At 44.5% G+C, this 24,127-nt stretch overlaps 1 protein-coding gene across 1 annotated transcript in view; it reads right to left on the bottom strand.

Moving 5' to 3' along the window:
* Nucleotides 1-24,127, bottom strand: part of B3GALT1 (beta-1,3-galactosyltransferase 1) — a 448,714-nt gene that overhangs the window by 35,875 nt on the left and 388,712 nt on the right. The window contains exon 4 of the mRNA XM_084829710.1: nucleotides 15,936-16,085. The gene's annotated coding sequence lies outside the window, so the exon portion shown is untranslated. The remainder of the gene's footprint in view (nucleotides 1-15,935; nucleotides 16,086-24,127) is intronic.

The raw sequence follows: 24,127 nt of genomic DNA, 5'->3' as shown, positions 1-24,127 counted from the left end.
TAAATTAGACAAGAAAGAAAGGGAATAGCTGAATTGAAAAGGGCTGGATGGGAGAGAATAAGAACAAAGCTACAGTACAACACACACCACAGTTCTAGCCAACTAACCCACACAGCTCTCTCTAACTGTAAGCACTAGCAATCTCCCTCACAATGAAACAAATGCAGGCTTTTTCTCCAATATAGCCAGCATTCTGCCCCCCCCCCCATTGGAGACTGCTGAGTTACGTTCAGCCCTAATTTGGCAACTAGAGCTGCCTCCTCTCCTCTCCTCTTCCCCCCTCCCTCTTCCTCCTCTCTCCCTCCTTGATCTTTCTCAAGTTGATACATTTTGGCGGCAGGCTGTATGGGCTTCAGAAGGCATCCAAATAGATCTGAATCTCTGAGGCGGTCCGAGGCGCTTTGTTGGTGATCTGTTTCACTTTAGAGCGCCTTGGTGCTGGTCTGATTTGCTTCAGATCGCACTGAGGCACCCCTGAAGTGCCCCAATTCATTTCAAGATTTGGATTCAGTACCGAAGTGATGCACAGCCCTAGCTTATATAGTTCTCCTCCTCTCCATTTTATCCCCACAACAACCCCGTGAAGTAGGTTAGGCTGAGAGTCAGTGACCAGCCGAAAGTCACCCAGTGAGCTTCATGGCCGACTGCGGACTAGAACCCGGATCTCCGGAATCCCAGCTCAACAGTCTAACTTCACCAGACTGAATCTCCCACTGGCATTATGCTTGAACAGGAAATAGCAACAGATGCAGGGGGCACAGGCTTCCATGCCCTTGCCTCACCCCCATGACCCTGAGTGCACTGACTCCCTACATGTGTTCACTTGAATGTGAGTAGAAGCCTTCACGGGATTGGGAACCCTGATAAAACAGGGTTCACAATTGTATGGAGGCTCCTACTCATGTTCAAGCACATGAGCATGGGAATCCCCTTCAGACTTTCCAGATCAATGTGGGAAGTCTAGGGATGTTGGGGCAGAGGCTGGTGTGCACATTCCCGTGCTTCTTATCCATGTCATTGTTTCCTGTCCAAGCATAGTGCCTGAACAGGGAGAATATCTCATAGCTCAGCTTTCAACCTTATTAAACAAAATGCTTATAAAATGAAGGGTGGCACTGCTGTTGGGAGGAGGAGACAGCCTTGCCTGGCGTTTACCACTTCTTCCAAAAGCAAGGTTAGGGCTTCCATACTGGAGCAGCACTTAGCATGTATAGCAATTTAAAATGTTAAGAATTCACAAAATGTCACGGCCAAGAGCAGGGAAGTCACACTATTTGTCACCATTAATGTCACAGGCAATATCCAGTTAGGTGCCTGTTAACATATGTACAAAGTCAACCAGGCAAACACAATAGCAACAAATATCTAGGGGAAGAATAACATTTCCCCAGGTATAAATTAGACCACGTTTGATGCTGTAAAATTATGATATAGCCACAACAAAAGCAGACATTTGAGGAAAGATGTCACAATGGTGTGTAACAAATGTATGGCTATTATTAATTTATTACCTTGGAATCTCATTCACATATCAATCCAGGAACAAAATGAATCATTTTGCACATTTTTGTAAAGATATGCAGTGTGAACTTTCTGATTCTTACTTTGTCCATTAAATAGCATACAGGACACAATCTCTTGTGCTCAATAAGGTTGCTAGTTTAAATAGATTGTAAAAACAAGAGGATTCTGAGTTCTTGCTCTATTTCACTTTCCTTATTTATCTCTGTATCATTAGCCATAACCTGTAGTAAATATTGTTGTGTTTTTATTCAGGGAGCATAACATTCCTGGAGGGCAGTAATCTGTGGTCAAACGTGCTAGCTCAGACTTTTTGTCTTTTTGTGTCTGCATCATTAGGTTTATCACAACCATGGCTCTCTCTTGAATGCCCTCCTCCCTGGTTGAACTTATACCCATGTGCGCCATCTTTCTCTTCTGTTGTTTGTTTCAACTGCAAGGTACAGAAGTGGAGGTTTCTACCCACATCCTCATTAGACTGCTAGCACATTATGCTTGTACTTTTTCCTCTCTCCCGCCAACCCATTAGGGTAGCAATGGAAGCATGACCAATGTAACTCCTGCATCTTGATTTAATTGGAGATTGTAGAAAGTTCTGCCTGCAATCTTTGGATCCCTAGAGGAATGTTGTAGGTACAATTGCCTTTCCTCCCCAAAATTTCCCTGTATAAAGTTGTGTAACTATAGACTAATGGAAATGGAAGCTACAACAAAAGAGGGGTAAAAATGCATATATCTTGATGTTTGTTTGTATTGGCATACCAGGGAATTATGCAGAGTATATCACTTATAGTAAGAACTTCCTGTTGTTACTATAAATATTGCTTACCTGAGTCAGCAGGAAAAAACAACAGCATGCAACCTAATCAAGTTATGGATTAAGAGTTCTGTGGCATATGCCACATATACAAGATTTCAGCACGGTATTCTGTATTAGTTAACTTTAAAAATCAATAATTAATTATCATTACCATGGATTCACCCTTAAGCATGTAAAGGGTAGGAATAATCCATATCACTACTCTTAAACCCCCGTTTGTGAATACAGCATGGATGGTTCAGGGACACATACTCTGTGCTAAAGAGTGACCATCTCTTCCTAAGGAAGAGTTTTTGAAGTCACATTATGACTAAAATTACCTTTTGGCTTGGTTTGGATTTATAGCACACTCTGGGTGTGATCCACAGATAGGGATGGCATGGGCGCCCAATTCCATCTGGGAATCTGGCAGAACCCCCCCTGCCTGCACCCCCAAGCCCCACTCGCCGAGCCCCTGTCCCTGCTTGCCTCCTGCCTGCATTCAAAGAGCGGCCTGTACTCACCCCGGCACCCTTGTCGAGTTCTGCAGTTGCTATTTTTTGAAAAATAAAATGGCTATCACAAAAATGCACATATTTGTGTATACACAAAAGTACACATTTTGGCAAATGTGCATATTTGCGTATGCGCGAAAATGTGGATTTTTACAAAAATGCAAATTTTTCACACATACACAAATATGCCCATTTTTGTGATCACCGTTTTATTTTTCAAAAAATGGTGACCACGGAGCTTGACAAGGCCACCAGAGTGAGTGTGGGCTGTTTGCTGAGCATGGGAGGGGTGCGAGCATGGTCTGAGACCAGCAAGCGGGGGCAGGGGCTGGTGAGCACGGACGGGATATGTGTGAGTTCGCACAACTTTATGCACAGATTCGTTCACACAGAAGTGTGCTACTGTGCACAAGGATGTTGACAGAATTCCTCAAAGATACAAAAGGAGGCCTTGCTTTCATGGATGACATCCTAATACATGGCACATCAACGGGAGACTATGACAAAACGTTAGCCATCATCTTAACTCAGTTTCATGAAGCCAGACTCATGCTAATCAACAAGAAATGCATTTTTTGCCAAGGTTCCTGACTAGTGTGCGATCTCAGCCGGGGTGAGAAACCTGTGACTCTCCAGATGTTTTATTTTAAATCAGTCTTTATTGTCTTGTTTATATACAGACAATATGATCATTAAAACAATGTTTGTGATCTATAATAACTCAAAACAGGAACTTCAACAAGAAAAAGCAAGAAAAGAACACTAGATATGGTACCTTCCTTAAACAATTTCACATGTACATTTACCATCCCTCCTAATCTAACTTCCATCAGCCACAATCAACATGGCCAATGGTCAGGGATGATGTGAGTTTAAGTCCAATAACATCAGGGCCCCCACCCTGATCTGAGCCTTCCATGGCAGATACGTGCATACAGCTGCTACCCAGACAGTCGATGTGCTGAAGAGGATGAAAGTAGGGAGCCTGGATACAGAACCCCTCCCCCAACAACCCCCAAAGATGATGGGTGTAGTCAAAGCTTTACAGGCTAACCATCTGTTACAGCAGTGCTTTTCAACTGGTAGTACTCTTACTATGGGGATGTACCATCAGTTGAAAAATACTCTGTTAGATGATATACTTTATCCCACAGAGACCACGGCAAGCACAACCACAGAACACATTATGCACCGGCCTTCTCTTTGTGTGGATCTGGGGATGGGGGATGATCTATGTGGTCAGATTCTCCTGGTCAGATCAGGCACCAGTGCCCAAATCTCAGACTGAACAACAACATATTCATACGTCTTTCACCCACCACAATGTATGAAGGGGTATTCTTCTTCACCCTTCTTAAACCGAACTACCGGTTTATATCACCCCAGCAATATGTAGCCCCTCAGTTGCTTTTCATTCATGTTGCAAATTGAGATGGTGCTATTCGTGTCACATTTCTCCCCTTATTCTGCATGATGAGGACCCCACCCCCACCAAGATGCATGCGTGAAGTTTCCCTTTGTTAATGTTATATTCTCATTTTACAAATTACGAACTGAAATCAAGAGAGTGTGTCTTGGCTACCAGTTAATGCACGATTGGGTTGCTTCCAGAATGATGGCTCTTATCACTGCCAGTCAAAAGACATTGTGCAGCTATTCTGTCTTTTTTCCTTAATGGATTTTTTTTCTGGTAAGAAAAAAAGAGAGAAAAAGCAGTGGAGAATAGATAGCATAGTAGTGCTGGGGAGTAGTCAGTTGTTGTGGCCCATGTTGGTAGCAATGAGGAGGGGAAATGTAGTGGTGAGGTCTGGGAAGCCAAATTTAGACTGCTAGGTAGGAGGTTGAACTCCAGGACCACCAAGGTGGCTTTCTCTGAAATGCTACCTGTTCCATGCGCAGGGCCAGCTAGACAGGCGAAGCTGAGGAATCTTAATGTGTGGATGAGATGGTGGTGCAGGGAGGAGGGAAGCATATTTATTAGGTACTGCAGTACATTTTGGGACAAGCTGGGCCTGTGCAAGAGGGACAGGCTCCACTTGAACTAAAGTGGAACCAAACTGCTGATACAAAACATGAAAAGGGTGGCAGAGCAGCTTTTAAACTAAACCCTGGGGGAAAGCCGGAAGGAGCTAGGAAGCATCCAGTTTGGGTTAAATCATCCCAAGGGGATGAAGAGGAAAATGTTTTTCATTGCCCAAATGGAAAAGGGGAGGAAATAGGCCATGAGTATATGGTAGAACATGATAGCCAATCAAAGAGGCGTATGTGCCATAGCAAAAGATGCACATGCCAGAGACATCTGGGGAGAGAACCATGTATAGGTGTTTCTATGCAAATGCCAGAAGCTTCTGAGCCAAAATGGGAGAGTTAGAGAGCTTGGTTTTAAAGGAGAACCTGGATATAGTGGGCATTACAGAAACCTGGTGGAATGGAAAGAACCAGTGGGATATGGTCATCTCTGGATATAAACTCTATAGGAAGGACAGGAAGGGACATCCTGGGGGAGGTATTGCTCTGTATTGAGCAGACTAGAACACCTAAAAGGGGTTGACTCTTTCACAGAAGCATTGTGGGTGGCAATACTGGACTCCAAAACTAATTTAGTGCTAGGAACATGCTATCATCCCTCAGACTAGAATGCTCAGGGTAACCTTGCGATGGACAATGGAGACAGGGAGGCCTCTGAACAAGGAAGTGTTGTTATAATGCATGACTTTAATTCCCCTCCCCCCCCTTGACTGGATAATGGTATGACCAGTCACAACAAATAGGTTAAACTTCTTGATACCCCAAATGACTGTGCCCTGGAACAGTTGGTCATGGAACCAACCAGAGAGGAGGTAACCTTGGATTTAATCCTAAGTGGTGCTGCCTAGGACCTAGTACAAGATGTAAATGTTGCTGAACCAATTGGAAACAGTGACTACAGTGCTAACAGATTTAATATATTAAGGAAGCAATCCTATGGCTGCTACTCAGTGTCTAGAGTGCCATAGGATATCTGGTTTTCTGGGAACTGACCTTGGAGCCCATGTTCAGAGGTTGGTTCCTGGAGAACCAACCTTCTCCCACTTCCGTGCTTCCTCAGAGGCAGTGCAGAACAGCCCTGTGCTCTGCACTCGCAAGAGGAGCGTGGAGTGGCAAAAATGGCGAGTTCCGGGGCGGGTAGGGTGGAAATGCTGGTACAACACATCCTACATGTCGTCCAGCAGCCCCCTCCCCTGCTTCGCCCTCCCAGGCTAGATAGCCAAAATCAGCTGTCTAGCTGAAAATGCAGGGCAGGAGAAGCATGGAGGGAATGATCCCCTCCGTGCTTCTCCTGCCCTGCATTAGATAGGTGGTCACCTCCGCGTTCGGAGGCGGCCGCCTAGCTGCATAGGATTGTGCCCTAAGTGGAAAATTGTCCAGGAAGTCCAACAGAGTCACATTTCACTTCAAAAGAGGATACTTCTCTAAAATGAGGGAACTGGTGAAAATGAAGTTGAAAGGAGGAGTGAAGAGCATTAAATCCCTTCAAAATGCTTGGAGGTTACTCAAAACCACAATACTAGAAAATGCATACTACAGGTTAGGAAAGGTAGCACCAAGTCCAAAAGGTCACTGGCATGGATAATGATCAGTGTCAAGGGAGCTATTAGAGAAAAAGGGCTTCCTTCAAAAAGTGGAAGTCTTGTCCAAGGGAGGAAAACAAAAGGGAGCACAAGCTTGCACAAAGGTGATGCAATCAGACAATAAGAGATGCAAAAAAGCATTTTGAAGAGCATATCGCTAACAATATCAAGGCCAACAGTAAAGAATTCTTTAAATATATCAGAAGCAGGAAACCAGCTAGGGAGGCAGTTGGATCACTGGATGACAATGGAGTCCTAAAGGAGGACAAGGAGATAGCGGAGAAGCTGAACGAATTATTTGCATCGGTCTTCACTGCAGAAGATATAGGGCAGATACCTGTGCCTGAACTGATTTTCAGGAAGGAAGTCCGAGGAACTGAAGCAAATAGTGGTGACAAAAGATGAAGTTCTCAACCTTATTGACAAACTGAAGGTAAATAATTCACCAGGCCCAGATGATATTCATCCTACAGTTCTTAAAGAACTCAAATATGAAATTGCTGATCTTCTAACCAAAATATGCAACATGTCCCTAAGATCAGCTTCTGTACCAGAGGACTGGGGAATGTCCAGCATAACAACAATTTTTAAAAAGGGATCCATGGGGACCCGGGAAATTACAGGACGGTTATCTTAATGTCTGTTCCAGGTAAACTGGTTGAAAGCATTATTAAAGATAAAATTAGTAAGCATATAGAAGGTCAAGCCCTACTGAAAAAGAACCAACATGGCTTTCGCAAAGGTAAGTCCTGTCTCACTAACCTTTTAGAATTCTTTGAGAGCATCAGTAGACATGTAGACAGGGGTGATCCGGTACACATTATTTACTTGGACTTCCAAAAGGCTTTTGACAAAGTCCCTCACCAAAGACTCCTGAGCAAACTTAGGAGTCATGGAATAAGAGGAGAGGTCCTCTTATAGATCAGTAACAGAAAGCATAGAATAAGAATAAATGGTAAATTCTCCCAATGGAGCGAAGTAAATAGTGGGTTCCCACATGGAACTGTATTGAGACCAATGCTTTTTGACTTGTTCATAAATGATCTGGGACTAGGAGTGAGCAGTGATGTGGCCAAGTTTGCTGATGACACCAAACTATTTAGGGTGGTTGAAACAAAAAGGGATTGTGAGGAGCTTTGAAAGGATCTCTCTAAACTTGGAGAATGGGCATCCAAATGGCAAATGCGGTTCAATGTAAGTAAGTGCAAATTGATGCACATTGGGGCAAAAAATCCCAACTTCAAGTATAACCTGATGGGATCTTCGCTAGTGGTGACGAGCCAAGAAAGAGATCTTGGGGTTGTGGTGGACAGCTCAATGAAGATGTCAAACCAGCGTGCGGCCACTGTAAAAAAAGGCAAACTCCATGTTTAGGCATAATTAGAAACGGAATTGAGAATAAAATTCCCAATATCATACTGCCCTTATACAAATCTATGGTGCAACCACACTTGGAATACTGTGTACAGTTCTGGTCACCACACCTAAAAAAAGATATTGTAGAGCTGGGAAAAGTGCAGAAAAGGGCAACTAAAATGATCAAAGGGCTGGAGCACCTCCCCAGTGAGGGAAGGTTACAACAGCTGGGATTGTTTAGCTTGGAAAGAAGGAGGGTAAGGGGAGACATGATAGAGGTGTACAAAATTATGCATGGTGTGGCGAATGTGGATAGGGAGACGTTTTTCTCCCTCTCTCATAATACTAGAACCCAGGGTCATCCCATGAAGCTGATTGGTGGGAGATTCAGGTCAGATGAAAGGAAGTACTTCACACAGCTTAAACTACAGAATTCACTACTACAAGATGTAGTGATGGCCACCAATTTGGATGGTGGCCATTTAAAAGGGGGTAAGACAAATTCCTGGAGGAAAAGGCCATCAGTGGCTACTAGTTCAGATGGCTATGCACTACTCCAGTACCAGAGCCAGTACACTAGTTGCTGGGGAACATGGGCAGGAGGGGCTGTTGCACTTGTATCCTGCTTGTGGGTTACTAGTCAACAGCTGGTTGGCCACTGTGTGAACAGAATGCTGGACTAGTTGGACCCTTGGTCTGATCCAGCAGGGCTCTTATGTTCTTATGAGGAACACAGGAGAATTACAAGTGGAAGCTGATGACATCTGGATCCCCGGTAAGATTATATGAAAGAGGCAGGGCGATTATAAAATATATTATTATAAAATAATATAAAAGTCTGATCTGGAAGCATCCTTGATCCCAGGTCATTCATGGCTAGAGATGTGAGAATCTCTTCCCTCCTCTCTGAGCAAGGAAATTATATTAGCCTTATCTAAACACATTTTGGCTGCCTCAAAATTCCTAGGATTTTTAGGTGGGAACCTACAAACTATCAGCCATTTAAGATCAAATGTGATGGAAGGTCTCCTTCCTATCAATTTTGCCCACTGCATTGAGAGAGCCCTCACCACTGATGGACTTCCAATGGACATCTGGTGCTACTGCAAGGCAGTTGTCATTCATGGCCCCAGATTGACTAACAACCTGTGTTCATATTTGTTAAGACTAGGGATGTGTGAATCAGTAAAATTCAAGCTTGTCAGGGTTCTCCAATTACTACCCTGAAGCTTGAAGCTCGACTGTGAAATAATACCAACTCAGGTCCATGTTGGATTGCGAGCTTTGGGTTTTTCCCCCTGCATGAAATTTTGTGTGTATTTTCATGTACATTTTTCAAAATGTATTTCATTGCACACATTTTTGAAATGTAGGCATTTTTCTCCCCTTGACTAAAACATGCATGTGTAGATTTTTCAAAAGTATGTGTTTTTTCATGCACATTTTTCCAAAGCACACATTTTTGAACACATTTTGTTGTTGTGTGAATTGCATCACTTGGAAAGGCATGGACATCAGAATGCAGATTGGGTCCACATTCAGTCCTGGGAGGTGCAATCTGAATAAACCTGGTCTTTTCATTTGTCATCCATCCGCTTCTGTGTCTCCCCCGAAGCTATGTGTAGAATCTTCTTCAGAAATGTCTTTAGTGTTACTGAAACTCCTTTGGTTCCCTTGAAATTTCTCAGCTGCCTTTTCTGAGCAGCAACTTCCAAATTCACCTTGAAATTCTGCTTTAGGTGAAACTTGGTGGCATTCTATCTATGTTTAAGTCCAATCAGTGGTGCAGTCTGGTAATTTTAGACTCTGGACTTAAGGGTTTCAAGGGGGCTGTCTTTACATGACAGACTGTGTTCACACAACACGCGAACCCACACTGAGTGATTGAGTTGTTATTGAACCGTGGGTTATTGTGTTGTCTGAATGCTGGGTGGGTTATTGTGTTGTCTGAATGCAGCATGTTTTCTGCAGTGTGGCTTGTTAACCATGCAATGTGGCCCTGAGATCTTAATGATATAGGGTGGGATAGAAATGTTTTAAATAAATACTAAAAATAAATAAATGGTTAACCACCCTGAACAACCCAACAACAAGCCATGGGTCCCCAAGGTGGCTTGATTGAGAAAAATAAGCTACACAGCATGGTTAACTAGCCACCCTGTGGAAAACTCACTGGGTTCAGACAACATGACAACCCATGGTACAACAACTCACAGTCAACCACTGAGTGTGGGTTAGCGTGTTGTGTGAACCCAGCCAATGTATGTTACTTCAATTACTTCAAAATGTGGTAAACCAGGCCTGCCCTATTTTGGGGCCCCTTTGGTTATTCTGCTAAGTGGAGCCCTGGACTTCTGCCCCAAAGTCCTGTCCCAATGGCACCACTGAGCCCAATCTTGATGTACTGGCCCATGTTTTAAAGACATACAAAGGAGGGAAACAGCTTGATGGAGATTATACAAATACCTCCCCGCCCCCCAGCTTTTTAATCCTCTGGAACTTTGCTTTCCTGCTGCGTGGTGTTTGTTTCTTTATTGGGTTGGCTGCTTTCATACGGCTCTCTCATATTGTGGTATCTTAATGTTCTTGTTTTAATGTGTTTGTTTTAATTGGCTTTGCTGCAATTTTAACTTTTTGCAAGCTGCCCTGGGAACCTGTTGAAGGGCAGGGTATAAATCAAATAAATAATTACATATATAAAACAAGGGAAATAAATGTCACTGTTTTGTTGACACATTCAGAGCTGGTTCTTTAAAGAGGAGGAAGAGGAGGAGGAGGGGAAGAGGAGGAGAATACAGAGCCGCAAACGCAATTAGCATCTCTTGGTTAATACTTTAATAGCATTTTCCTTGGGGGAAATCACAAGAGCTTTAAAAATATTAGCTCACTGAGCTTCTCTGAGTCCCAGTGAGGCTGGCAGGGAAGTAATAAGAACTGCTAGATGGAAATACCATGCTTGAGGATGGGAAAATGCTTTCCTCGAGAGCCATTCTTGCTCCTTGGCAAACTTGGGGTGAAATAGCCCTTTTTGAATAATTTACTAAGCTTTAGGGCACTAAGTATATCTGCTCAAACAGCAGCAGTTCGAATATAATTACCTAGAACCTGAACCTGCTCAGGAGGAAGGCACTTGCCTCCTAATATGCATGAGATCAACAGGGAGCCTCTTAAACACTGCATATCTCACCTTCAGTGTTCTTTGGCCTCTCTCTGTCCCCCTTCACAAGCTCTCTTTCAGCATTATTTTAACCACAGAGCTGTTTGGAACAAAAGATCCCCCCACCCCAGTCCCTCACCTGCTTCTTTTTAACCTGCCTTTCTAGCAGTTGATTTCTCTGACATTAAGAGTAACATGAGGTGGAAGCAACCCAAAGCTCAGCAGAGCAGCTGGGAAGGCAACTGGGATGGCGGATCATATAAGGCTGGGTGGGAGGGTGGAATAACATGAGGTGCAGCTTTGCTATCACTGTTAAGACAGAGCCGTGTGTCAGAGCTGGCAGTCAGTGTTTCACAAAATGCTTCCTACATATTGGAAGAATTATGTACCAAACAAAATATCGAAATGTAAAATAGGTAGAAAATACTCTCTTTTCCCCCTTCCAGACTCTGCAAATGTTTTTGTAGACCAGAGCACCATTCCTGATTTTCTCCCTCATAACAGCCTCTGTCCTGTTTCTGTTATGTTGAACAGAATGCAGGATGTGGCGAAACACGCTCTTGGCATTCTGTATGGCCGTCAGGGTCGCCAGGAGATGGGGCAGCTCTCTCCAGCTGTGGCTCAAGCCAAAAGGAATCGCAGAGGGTGAGCACTCTCTTTGGCCAAGGATACAGTGGCCATGTGTCCTACTTTACAGAGGGCAATCCTCTATTTGAAGGGCTGTCCAGTCCAAGTTTGAAGTAAAGGTAAAGAACCATAAGATGGGAGAGATGGGCTTTGGAGTTGCCCATCCACAGCAGACTGAGCAAGGCACACAGCCGCCTGGTCACTATGGTGAGATGGACTGGCTTTCTTGTTACAGTCATTATTTCTAAATTTGCATCTATTCATATAAATTAGCACATGCATGTATTCTGCAAATCTGTGTCCTCCCTTGCCCTCTTCTTTGGAGATACGTAAGCCCCTACCCTGGACGAGTAGCAAATCATGTGGGAAAACAATAAAGGCTGATGGATGGGCAGGATTTCAAGACTTGTATGGTGTGTGGCTTTCATTTGACTTTGAAGATGTAGCTAGCAGGTACGTCTTTCTTTTTTACTCTAAAGTAGGCATAGGGCCCCTAGTTCAGATCAGGACCCTAGCATGGGAGGAGAGGGTAAATATTTGCCCCTTGCTGCACTCCCAATCCAAATGGCCCTCCCCACCCCGGTAACTTTCATTACCAAAAAGGATCCATTTTTATTGCCACAAGTGAACTCCCCTCAGCCATGACTTTGGGCCTGTCACCACCTCCCAGCTTACCGTCATTCACAAGATTGTTATGGGGGTGAAACTGTGTATCCTGTGGGATTGCACTGTGAGAAATAATAAATAAAAGGACCGAATTCCTGGCCAAGGCCTGGCCACTGCACCTCAAAAAGTGTGTTGTAGAGCTGGAAAAAGTGCAGAAAAAGGCAACCAGAATGATCATGGGGATGGAGCAATTCCCATATGAGGAAGGTTACAAAATTTGCAGCTTTTTAGCTTAGAACAAAAAGTTACTAAAGGGGGACATAAGAGAGGCATATAAACTTATCTGTGGTGTGGGGAACAGTTTTCTAGCATGCAGGATCATCCAAGGAAGCTAAATGGTGAGAGATTCTGGAAGAAAAAAGGAAGTACTTCTTCATATGTAGTTAAGCTATGGAACTCGCTGCCACAAGATGTAGTGACTGGCACCAACTTGGATGGCTTTAAAAGGGGGATTAGACAAATTCATGGAGGAGAAGGCTATCCATGGTGACTAGTCATGGTGGCTGTATATCACCCCAAGTATCAGAGGCGGAGTGCCTCTCAATACCAGTTGCTGAGGAAGAAGAGGGAGAAGGTGCTGTTGGCCTCATGTCCTGCATGCCACGCGAAAGGACCCAGCCAGCACTGGGAGGAGCGGCTACTCCTGCCAGCGCCTGCGGAATCCCCAGCTTTGTGCAGCGAGCGTCACCCCGAGAGGGCAGGACACAAAAGGACTCAGTGGCGCTGGGAAGAGCAGTGCTGCCCACAGCGCTGCCCACAGCCCACCTCTGATGGCAGCAAATTTCAACAGAGAGCACGTGCCCGCATGGCAATATTGTTGGCGCAGCAAGAAACACAATACTGCTTCCTCCACCCCTCATTCACTCTTAACTACTCCTGCTAAGTAAACCTGATACCATCATTTATTTACTGCTTCCTCTGTGCTTGAAATGCCATTTCCATCTTGCTGTACTTTTTTCTGGTAAACAAACTTATTTTCTCATTTGTGAGTTCAGTGCACATGTACTTTGTAGGAATCCTACCATCTGCCACTTTGTTTAATGTCTGGGGTGGGAGAGGGAGAACAAGAGTAGCTGAGTTCAGAGCACAGAAAGAAAAGTGAAAGGAGTTTATTTTTACTTTCTCTGATGAACACTGGGTGCAATTCCACAGCCAGTGGAGAGGAGTCACCTAAGTGCCAATTGCAATCTTCTTATGTAAGGTACTAATTTAGCTCTTTCCAAACAGGTGCATATGTTGAACGGTGGAGTTCTGTAAGTAGTTCACAACTCTGCTTCCACCCAATCAGAAAACAATTTCTTGTTTTGTTTTAGAAGAACCAGTGCAAAGGTTTGGTTCTTTCTGGGAATGCATTTTCTCTATTTGCTGCATGATGACGGGCCCACACCTTATTTGTAATTTGATTTGTGCTAACCCTTAAAAGGGGTGGGGGTGGGGGGAGAAGGAACATATGACAACAAATAGTTAGCTGAAAAAGTGGTGTATGTGTGACTTTTTGCAAACATTTTTGTTGTTGGCAAGAAGCAGTGTTCTTTCAGCAATCGGCACGTGTGTGTGTTCTGATGAAAGAGGGTCAGGACAACCCATGTGACCAATCCAGAAAGCACTGCCCTCACTCTCAGGGACATAATTACATATGGGTTGAATAGTGCCTACCACCATGAGCTCATCACATTCACTATGTGATCATGTAGCAAAGGCAAAAGAAGCCCCATGCAAGGGTAAAAAAGGCAAAAGAAGCCCCATGCAAAGGCAAAAGAAGCCCCATGCCATGTAGGCCTAGAAGCCTACAACAGCCCATGGATTCTGGGTGGCTTGTTATCCACGGCAACAGGCCACTCTGGCTGGGTTCACCCAACATGACAAGCCTCACTGCCCAGGGTAATAAAGCTAATCCCCCCGGCATGTGAGTGGTATGTGCAGCATAGTTAACAAGCCACCAGGGTTTATTAATTACCCTGCAATCCTATGAACCAGGTCACAGGCACAGAATTGCTCAAAAGGGGTAAACACTGCCAAAGGAGAGGGAGTTTTTTAAGGAAACATTTCAGCCTCCTGAAACCATAGCTTAAGTCCCACACAGATTCAGTGCAGACTTGATTGTGTTACTTTTGCAACAGCCTTTTTATAGCAACAGCCCATCTAACATGCTGAGGCAAACCAAAGCCCTTTTGAACTACATTTTAGCCTTGAAACGTGTTTTGAGTGGCAGGACTCAGCCCGAGAATATGTGCAGGCATATTTAGATACAAATAAATATATAAACCAATGCTTTCAATCATGTGTTTCCACAGCCACCCCATGTGCATTTAGAACTAGAGGACCAGGCTTCTGGATTAGAGAATCTGACACCTTAGAAAGTAGGTGGAACATCTTGATAACTGGGGGCCAGACACAGAAAATGGCCCACCACTGCAGGATCCTTCTGCTGTCTAGGACAAGAATATGAAGGATGGGATTAGATTGGAATGCAACATGGGTGGAACATGGAATGGTTTTATTTGTGCAACATAACATGGCATATTTATTTATTTCATTTATATCCCGCCTTTTTCCTCCTTAAGGAGCCCAAGGTGGCGTACATAATCCTCCTCCTCCATTTTATCCTCACAACAGCTCTGTCACCCACTGAGCTTCCATGGCCGAATGAGTGGGGACTAGAACCCGGGACTCCCAGCTCCCAGTCCAACACTATTTATTTATTTATTTATTGCATTTATATCCCACCTTTTTTCTTCTTGCAAGGAACAGAAGGTGGCTTACATTATTCTCCTCTCTCTCTTATCCTCACAACAACCATCCTGTGAGGTAGGTTGGGCTGAGAGTCTATGACTGGCACAAAGTCAGTGTACCAGTATGCTGTAGTGCCAAGAGTGTTGGGCTGGAAGCCGGGAGATCCGGGTTCTAGTCCCTACTCAGCCATGGCAGCTCACTGGGTGACTTCGGGCCAGTCACAGACTCTCAGCCCAACCTACCTCACAGGGTTGTTGTTGTGAGGATAAAGTAGAGAGGAGGATGAGGATAATGTAAGCTGCCTTGGGTTCCTTGCAAGAGGAAAAAAGGCGGGATATAAATGCAATAAATAAATAAATGTCTCCCAGTGAGCTTCCATGGCCGAGTGGAGACTAGAACCCAGATCTCCCAGCTCCCAGTCCAACACTCTCACCACTATACTACACCAGCTCTCAGTAATTATCTTGGTAATAACCTACTATAAGGAACTTCAAGTAGTATGCCACTGTAGCAAAACTGGCACCTCTGGCTCCCTCCAGAATCTTAAGAGCCAGGCTACAGACACAGTTAGCAAAATAGTTTCATGGGCCTTCTGAATGGCCATGTGGAACAAAAATGTAGCAACGTAACCAAAGCTTCTAGGACACTGCTAAGTCATACTCAACAGCCCTGCCTTATTGTGTTTCCCAGGGATCTGGTAGCATCTACTAAAGGCTCCTGTTCCAAGAAGCCTTGGAGACCATTCACTTGAGACGATATTAAGACTCATCCAAGGGGCTTTGAGTTCTTTTGTAGTTTTTCTCCGGAGATGTCAAGCTATTAATCAAATGTAACATGAGAAACTAAGCTGTATTGGCAAGAAAACGGTTGTCAAAAGATCCAAGACCCTAAGATTTTTTTTCTCCTAACAGAGAAATGATACATGGAAAACAGAAGAATATAATACTCACAGAGCAGCAAAAGGTTTTCACGGTGAAGAAAACAAGTTCTAAGACTGACAGAGTGGCCCAGTGGATGGAACGTCAGGTGTGAAGTTGAGAAGTGAGTTTCGGGTTTTATTGGAGAAGCCTGAGGCAAGTGGTTGCTTCTGCTTCGTTTGTCTGTAGAATGGAAATAATGACTTACTCTGAAAGGCTGTTGTGAGGATACAGCATGGCGACAATTATAAATGCATAAATCCTATTGAAACAGTGCAGAATGATAAAAGACTAGATTTTTCTCCTGAGGGAGGCATCGAATTGCAGCAAACTAAAGAGACGATTGAGAAGTAGCTTTAATAAGAGCTAGGAATAATTATTATCATTCTGTTGAAAAATAACACTGAAAAGGAAAATGTGTCTGAACTGAGTGCTCTGGAAGATCAAGTAAAATTAATAGCATAGCCCTGGTATTGAAAACAGACTCCTGACTGATTTAGAATTTTTATATTTTGGAAGCCACTTTGAGCTTTTTGCTAAAACAGCAGGCATACTAATAAATCAAGTCAATAAGCTTTATAGCTTCTTCAGATTATTGGCAGACATCTCAAATGACAGATGGTTTTTATTTAAAAGGCTGCCCTCTTAAAATATGTTTTGTATAATACAAAGTAATATAATGGTTGCCAAAAGAATGTCTGTCTCCTGAAGAGCTCTGGAGCAACCAAGAATCCTTACCTGAATTGTAGGTAAGCATTAAAGAAAGTCCATTCGACAGATTCAGACATTAAAATTTATCTCTTTGTGCCCTGATCCACTATGCAAAAGTAAGCAATTGTCTACGCAGGATACAGCATAGGCAGTTCCCTGACATGGAACAATTTCTGTATACAATATTCACGGTTGCACGTGCAGTTCCTCACACTGGACTAGAAACCGTGCACAGAGCTTTCAAGGTGCACAGTGCTGTTACCTTTGACAGTGATGATCACCAGTTTGGACTGAGTCAACTTCCCTTCTCCATTTCTTCCCATCAGTGAAGAAGGGGATGTGTGTGTGTGTGTGCGCGCCTGTGTGTGTGTGTGAGAGAGAGAGAGAGAGTGAGAGTGAGAGAGTGCGCGCAATTGGATTGAGCCCTCCCCATGCCTCTCAAACAGGTGATCACTGTCATGATCACAGTGAGCTGCAGCCAAATACGCACACACAACAATGCAAAGGCAGGGCACTGTTGCAGACCGTATCTCTGGATTGGGGATATGGTTGCAGCGGAATATATCTAAGTTTAGGTATATCATCATTTAATTTGTGGAAGTAGGAAACTAACAGACTCCCCAAAGTAAATATATTGAAGAGAGTCTTGGGTAATTTGTCAGCCACTTTAGGAACAGTTAAACAGATTCACATATGAAGTGTCATTGGCATGCCACAGCGGAGATGAGAAAAATCCATTCTATTCTTAGGAACAATTGCTTAATCAGAAGCAACTGTATTCTCTTTAAAAGGCACATGTCAATATGTGACATGTGCACTGTAGAAAAATAATTGCACAAATTTAGTATTCAAGGAGAGAAGTGACCCCCCGCCTCACAACCCTTGTAGGCCTGAAGCCCATATCTATAATGAATGGAGGCAGAAGGATAGTACCAGATATGCAAAATATAATGCATTAATTTAATATAGTTTGGGGTTTGAATCTAGAGCAGCCGCACCTCCGTGAAACAAGACAAAGCAGAAACAGCGGAAGGCTGAATCCTGAATGTGATTCACTCTTGAATCACCTATCTCCCAGGGGATGTTTCTTTGGAGGACTGGTATGTGGAGAAAGATGCACACCCTGCTGCATTTCACAGACAAAATGGGAATCCTCCTGTGCATGAGTGGGTAGGACTAAGGGCAGCAGCAACACCATCCAGACTCAACTGTGTCACGAGGAGAAAGCCTGAACCCAAAGTACATGCAAGCAGATGACTCCAGTCAGGAGCAGCCCAAGACATTTTGGTACCTGAGGCAAAGGGCAAGATGCCCCCCCCCCCACATGTACAAAAGCTGACGGGATTGGCAGATGGATCTGTCTTCCACACTGATGGGACAGCATCCTCCACTGCACCTGAAGGCAGCAGGCTAACCTAGGAGGTGTAGAGCAGGCCATATGGCACACAGATCTCTCCTCCCAACCCCCTGCTGCTGCCTCTGAACATCTGCTGCCTAAAGTGACAGGTTCACTGTGTCTAATGGTAGGGCCGGCCCTAGCTCCAGAGAACAAAAGCAATGAGGCAAGCCACAAGGTATAAGTCAAAAACCTAGACCCATACATGCGCTATATTGTGTTTATATTCAGAGGACAGAGGCCACATTTTACAGATGAGGAACACTGCGGCACAGCGATAAGTGACCATCTTATTGTGCTGTAGGCCTGCGGGACTTACAGACTGATAGCACATCTCTCATACAGATTAAAGCCCAAGCACCTCCCCCTTTAGAAGTTAGGCACTGACCCCATCTCCACTGGCAGCAAATTACAATACAGAGCATGTGCATTTTGTTCCCTCCTCACAATATTTCATTCCTACTTTTCTTCCAGCAACTGGTTACAAATTTGCTTCTCTTTCACAACTCTCCCCCTTTCCCCTTCTTGTTAAAAGACAAGCTGGGTTCACCCTCCCTCTCTTCCCCACTAGTGTAGTTTGTGCTGAAATGATCCAAGACTCTGGGTGTTCTTCAGTAACAGGGATGTGCTGGAATATGTACCTCCGAGCATGTTCAGAATGCTTTCCCTCGATTCCTGAACACCTGCACTCACCTGCTTCCCTACATACTTAAAATTCAGGAATGGATTGCCTCCAAAAACACACTTCATTTAGGACTATGAGTATGATTGCTGAGCCCACAGTTCTTTCTCCTCACAAAACAACACCCACTCTTTTTTTCTTTCCTCTCCCCCACTGATTTTCCTGTTTCCAGGAAACAGCAGCCCAACTCACAAAATAAAGATATATATTTTTATATATATAGGCAACTTACAATCAGAGTGGAAGAAGGCACGTTTTCATTTAAAAAAATATGTTTGGCAGATGTAGTTTATCAATACATTTGAGGGGGTGGCTGTGGAGGACAGTGCCAAGCATTTCCCATGCCAAGGGTCTTTCTGTCCTCAGTCTTCTACTCCCGCAAAATTTTCATGCAACTCCCTAATCTCAATGGGCTGGAAAACGCAGGGAGGATGAGCCAATAGTAAAAGACCAAATTAGCCTTTAGCGCTGAGGCACTGGGGAGGAAAGTTCAGAAAGGGGGACCAATTAATTAATGCAAGCAATTAATTAAAAGAATGTGTTGAATTCCAGTTTCTTGGCTTGCCTTAGTGGCAACTTGTAACTATGAAATCAACAATGACCATTCGTTTGTTTTGTTTCACTGTAAGGTGAAATATATACAGTTTACAGAGATTTATTATATACAATTTAATAAACAGTTATTCTGTGATGCCTCTTCCCAGAGATATGTACACTTTACCAATACACACACACACACACACACACACACAGAACACTTGTTTCTTTTAAAGTGCAATGACTGATTGGAGGCTGGGTCTGTCCTTCCCCCGGCCGGCCTGGGAGAATGCTCTGAAAATTGTGGCTGTCCCAGTAGAACTGGAATAGTTTTTCAAACCTGCTGTTTTTAAAACAAGATGTGATGCTACTAGTGAATATTTCTCCAACAACTAAATAGTAGCTATTTATATGTGGCATCAGCGACTGACTGTGATGGGAAAGCAGTCCACAGAACCATCATTAATCAATTGTGGCCTGTAAGTTCCTGTCCAGTCTCTGCTATTTATGTCCACATGGGAGCTGATCTAGTTACCCTGTTTGGAATCTCCAGGAAGAATAACTGTCTTTAGCAGATTCCGTGCAACACAGTACTAATCCTTTCAGGCTGGATTTCGATATAACTGAACCTGGATGATGCATATCAGTGCAGATGGAGACAATTTTTCAGATGCTTTGACCATGAGCCAAAGAACAGTGAAAGTAGTTCTGTGAGACCAGTGGGACATCACACTTCCCTTTTCTCAGTCAGGGGCCGCCAATGTCATAAGGTAAACTGCTTTTGAAACAGTTCAAAGCACTTCATACACACTGCCTCAGTAACCCTTACATAAACCCTGAAAGGCAGGTGGCAGGACGACGACGATGACTGTGTTCCAATTGCAAGGAAGAAGCTGATAGAGGGTGACTTCCCTCTGGGTCAGCATGCTTAGGATTATGCTATAGGCCATCATGCTACGCTAGCTCTCTAAAGGTCTTATGTATTCCATTTTTATGCTGTCCTTCCTCCAACTAGCTCCAGGCAGCATATAAGGTTCAGTCCCTTTTATCCTCACAACAACATAGTAAGGTAGGTTAGACTGAAAGGGAGCAAGTAGCCCCAAATCACTCAATGAACTTTGTATGTCAGAGTGGATTTCAGGGCCAGCCCTCCTATGAGGCAGGGTGAATCCGCTGCCTCAGATGAGGGAGTGGGAGGACTCAAAAACTGCACCCTCCCCCTGCCCCTCCAAGGAGCCCCCTCCTGACGGCACCACAGTGGGTTCTCCAGAGTATCTCACTGGACCACCCACTGTGCTCCCAGAGCATTTGCTACAGTGGGAAAGCAGGGCCAGCTGGGCTCTCCGGACCTGCTGTGTGGCTGGCGGCACTATAGCGGGTGCTCTAGAATGCCCTGCTGGTCCCACTCTCCTGCTGCAGCAAATGCTGCAGTGAGAGAGCAGCTGGCAGGACTCTCTGGTAAAGCCGCCTGCCCTCAGTTTCACTCTAAGGACCCCCTCGAAATGAAATAGAGGGCAGGCAGGTGGGCTTGTGGGAACAGCCACCCACCCTCTGTTTTCCTCTGAGGAGATTCTCAGGGCAAAACACGGGCCAAATGGCTGCTCTCAGCCACCCACCCTCTGGCTCATGCTGAGGACTGTCTTGGGATGAGCCAGAGGGTGGGCTCCCTAAAGAGCCACATTGGCCAGAGAAAGCAGCCAGTGTGACTTTTCAGAGAACCAGCCAGGCCCAAATGTCTGGCTCTCAGAGGGCCCTTCCTCAGACCAAGGCATTGTGGGTGGGGTATCCCAGGAGACTGCCTGTACTAAGTCCAATTTGACACTCAGGCCACACTATACCACCCTAGCTATTGGAATTTATGTATTTATCTGTTTATTTGATTTGTACCCTGCCTTTCTACCAAGAAAAATGGCACTCAAGGTGGTTTACAATCATAAATAAACCTTGATGAAAGCAATAAGAAAACAAATGCATTTAAATACAATGAAAAACACAGTAATAATAGAATAAAAACAACATCCAACCCAACAGGCTCACTTACAGTCAGGGCCAGAAATATTGGAACAAGGATAACTGTTTTGGCAGTTGGCCTCTGTACACCACTGCATTGAAGTTGAAAGGAAACACACCCAGATGGGAGCGAAGTCAGGACTTTCAGCTGTAATTCAAGGGGTTTGACAAAAGTGGGGCACTAACCATTCAGGAAGGACAGCCAGTGGCATACACACACACACACCCATCATTGGTGGCTCATAAGTAATGGAACAAACCAACATCATTTCAAACTTAAGGATCGCCTTTAATAGCTGGATGAAAATCCTTTGCAGTCAATGACTGCCTGAAGTCTGGAGCCCATGGACATGACCAAATGCTGAGTTTCCTCCCTCAAGATGCTTTGCCAGGCCTTTACTGCAGCTGCCTTCAGCTGCTGCTTGTTTGTGGGTCTTTCTGCCTTCAGTCTTGTCTTCAGTAAGTGAAAAGCATGCTTTATTGGGCTGAGATCAGGCGACTGACTTGGCCATTGAAGAACATCCCACTTCTTTGCCTGGAGAAACTCTTGGGTAGCTTTTGCTGCATGTTTTGGGTCATTATCCATCTGCAATATGAAGCAGCATCCTATCAGTTTGGCAGCATTCAGCTGAATCTGAGCAGAAAGTATAGCCCTATACACTTCAGAATTCATCCTGCTGCTTTGATCAGCAGTCAGGTCATCAAGAAACACCAGTGACCCGGTTCCATTGGCAGCTATACGTGCCCATGCCATAACCCTGCCTCCACCATGTCTGACAGATGATGTGGTATGTTTTGGATAATGAGCTGTTACTTTCCTTCTCCATACTTTTCTTTTCCCATCATTCTGGTACAAGTTAATCTTGCTCTCATCAGTCCAAAGAATATTATTCCAGAACTGGGCAGGCTTTTTTAGGTGTTTGCTGGAAAAGGCTAATCTGGCCTTTCTGTTCTTGAGTGTTACCAATGGTTTGCACCTTGTTGAGAAGCCTCTGTATTTACATTCATAAAGCCGTCTCTTGACTGTAGATGTTGACAATGACATGTCTACCTCCTCAAGAGTGTTCTTGACCTGGCTAGATGTTGTGAAAGGGTTCCTCTTCACCATGAGCAGAATTCTGCGGTCATCCACTTTAGTTGTCTTCCGTGATCTTCCAGGCCTTTTGCTGTTGCTGAGCTTGCCAGTTAATTCCTTCTTTTTCAGAATGTTCCAGACTGTTGCGTTGGCCACTCCCAATGTTTTTGCTATCTCTCTGATGGGTTTATTTTGTTTCCTCAGCCTAATGATGGCCTCCTTCACTCGCATGGACACCTCTTTGGACCTCATATTGGGGGTTCCAGTGAGCAGCTACCAAATGCCAATGTAACACTCAGAACCACCTCCAGGCCTTTTATCTGCTTGATTGGTCATGGGGTACCCAGGAAACAGGCCACATCTGGCCATGCAGCTGCTTGTCATCCATTCATTCCATTACTTATGAGCCACCAATGATGGGTGTGTGTGTATGCCACTGGCTGTCCTTCCTGAATGGTTAGTGCCCCACTTTTGTCAAACCCCTTGAATTACAGCTGAAAGTCTTGACTTCGCTCCCATCTGGGTGTGGTTCCTTTCAACGTCAATGTGGTGGTGTACAGAGGCCAACTGCCAAAACAGTTATCCTTGCTCCAATATTTCTGGCCCTGACTGTATATGCCAAAGGCCTGCTTGAATGAGAAGGTATTTGCCTGCCAGCAGAAGGAAAGCAGAGAGGAAGCGAACCTAGTCTCCTTCGGCAGGGAGCTCCACAGCCTGGGAGCAGCCACTGAGTAAACCCTGATTTGCATCACTACGAACCACACCTCTGGAAGTGGCAATCTTGAAAGAAGCCTTCTCCAGAAGATTTTAAGACCCAGGCAAGCTCATATAGTAGAAGTTGGTCTTTCTGGTAGCCTGGTCCCCAGCTGTATAGGGCTTTATAGGCTATATCTGGTTGTATTGTTTACTGTGGTTTTAATGTTTTATATATTTTGTATTGTTTCATTGTGTGCTCTTTGGTTTTAATTTTTGTGAACTGCCCAGAGAGCTTCAGCTACTGGGCGGTATAGAAATGAATTAAACAAATAAATAAATAACCAACACTTTGAATTCTGCCCGGAACCAGACTGGTAGCCAGTCAAGCTCTTGTAACAAGGGAGTCAGCTACTCCCTGTAATCAGTGGCAGTAAACAGTCTGGCCACAGCATTCTGGACCAGCTGAAGTTTCTGAACAGTTTACGAAGGCAGCCCCATGTAGACCACATTACAGTAGTCCAAATGGGATGCAACTAAGGTATGTGTGACTGTGGCCAGACCAGACATCTCTAAGAATGGGCGCCAGTTCCCGCTGTAGGCTCAACTGGGCAAATGCACTCCTGGCCACTGCTGAGACCTGGGCACCCAGGTTTGGAGCCAAGTCCAAGAGTACACTCAAACTGCGAGCCTGAGCCATCAGGGGATTGTAACCCCCTCCAGCACAGGTTGAATCCCTATTCCCTGATCTGCCTTTTAACTAAACAGGAGCATTTCTGTCTTGCCTGGATTAAGCTTCAATTTGTTTGTCCTCATCTAGCCCATTAGCAACATCAGGCATTGGTTTAGAACTAGAACAAGCAACCTTTTGACGGAAAGGGGAGACAGAGTAGGGTGTCATCAGCATACTGGTGGCACCAAACCCCAAAACTCTGGACAATGTCCCCCAGAAATTTCATGTATATGTTAAATAGCATAGGGGATGAGATGGAACCCTGAGGGACAGCACAGGCAAATGGCCATGGAGTTGAGTCGGAAGCCATCTTCTGAGATTGCCCCTCCAAGAAGGACTGGAGCCATCATATAACAGGCCCTCCCAGTCCTATCTCAGACAGATGCCC

This window comes from Heloderma suspectum, chromosome 1, assembly GCF_057233095.1.
Source record: "Heloderma suspectum isolate Gila_16-S chromosome 1, 16-S_ref, whole genome shotgun sequence".
Lineage (NCBI taxonomy): Eukaryota > Metazoa > Chordata > Lepidosauria > Squamata > Helodermatidae > Heloderma > Heloderma suspectum.
The sequence above is the reverse complement of the archived record's forward strand: the minus strand, read 5'-3'. Positions and strand labels throughout refer to the sequence as shown.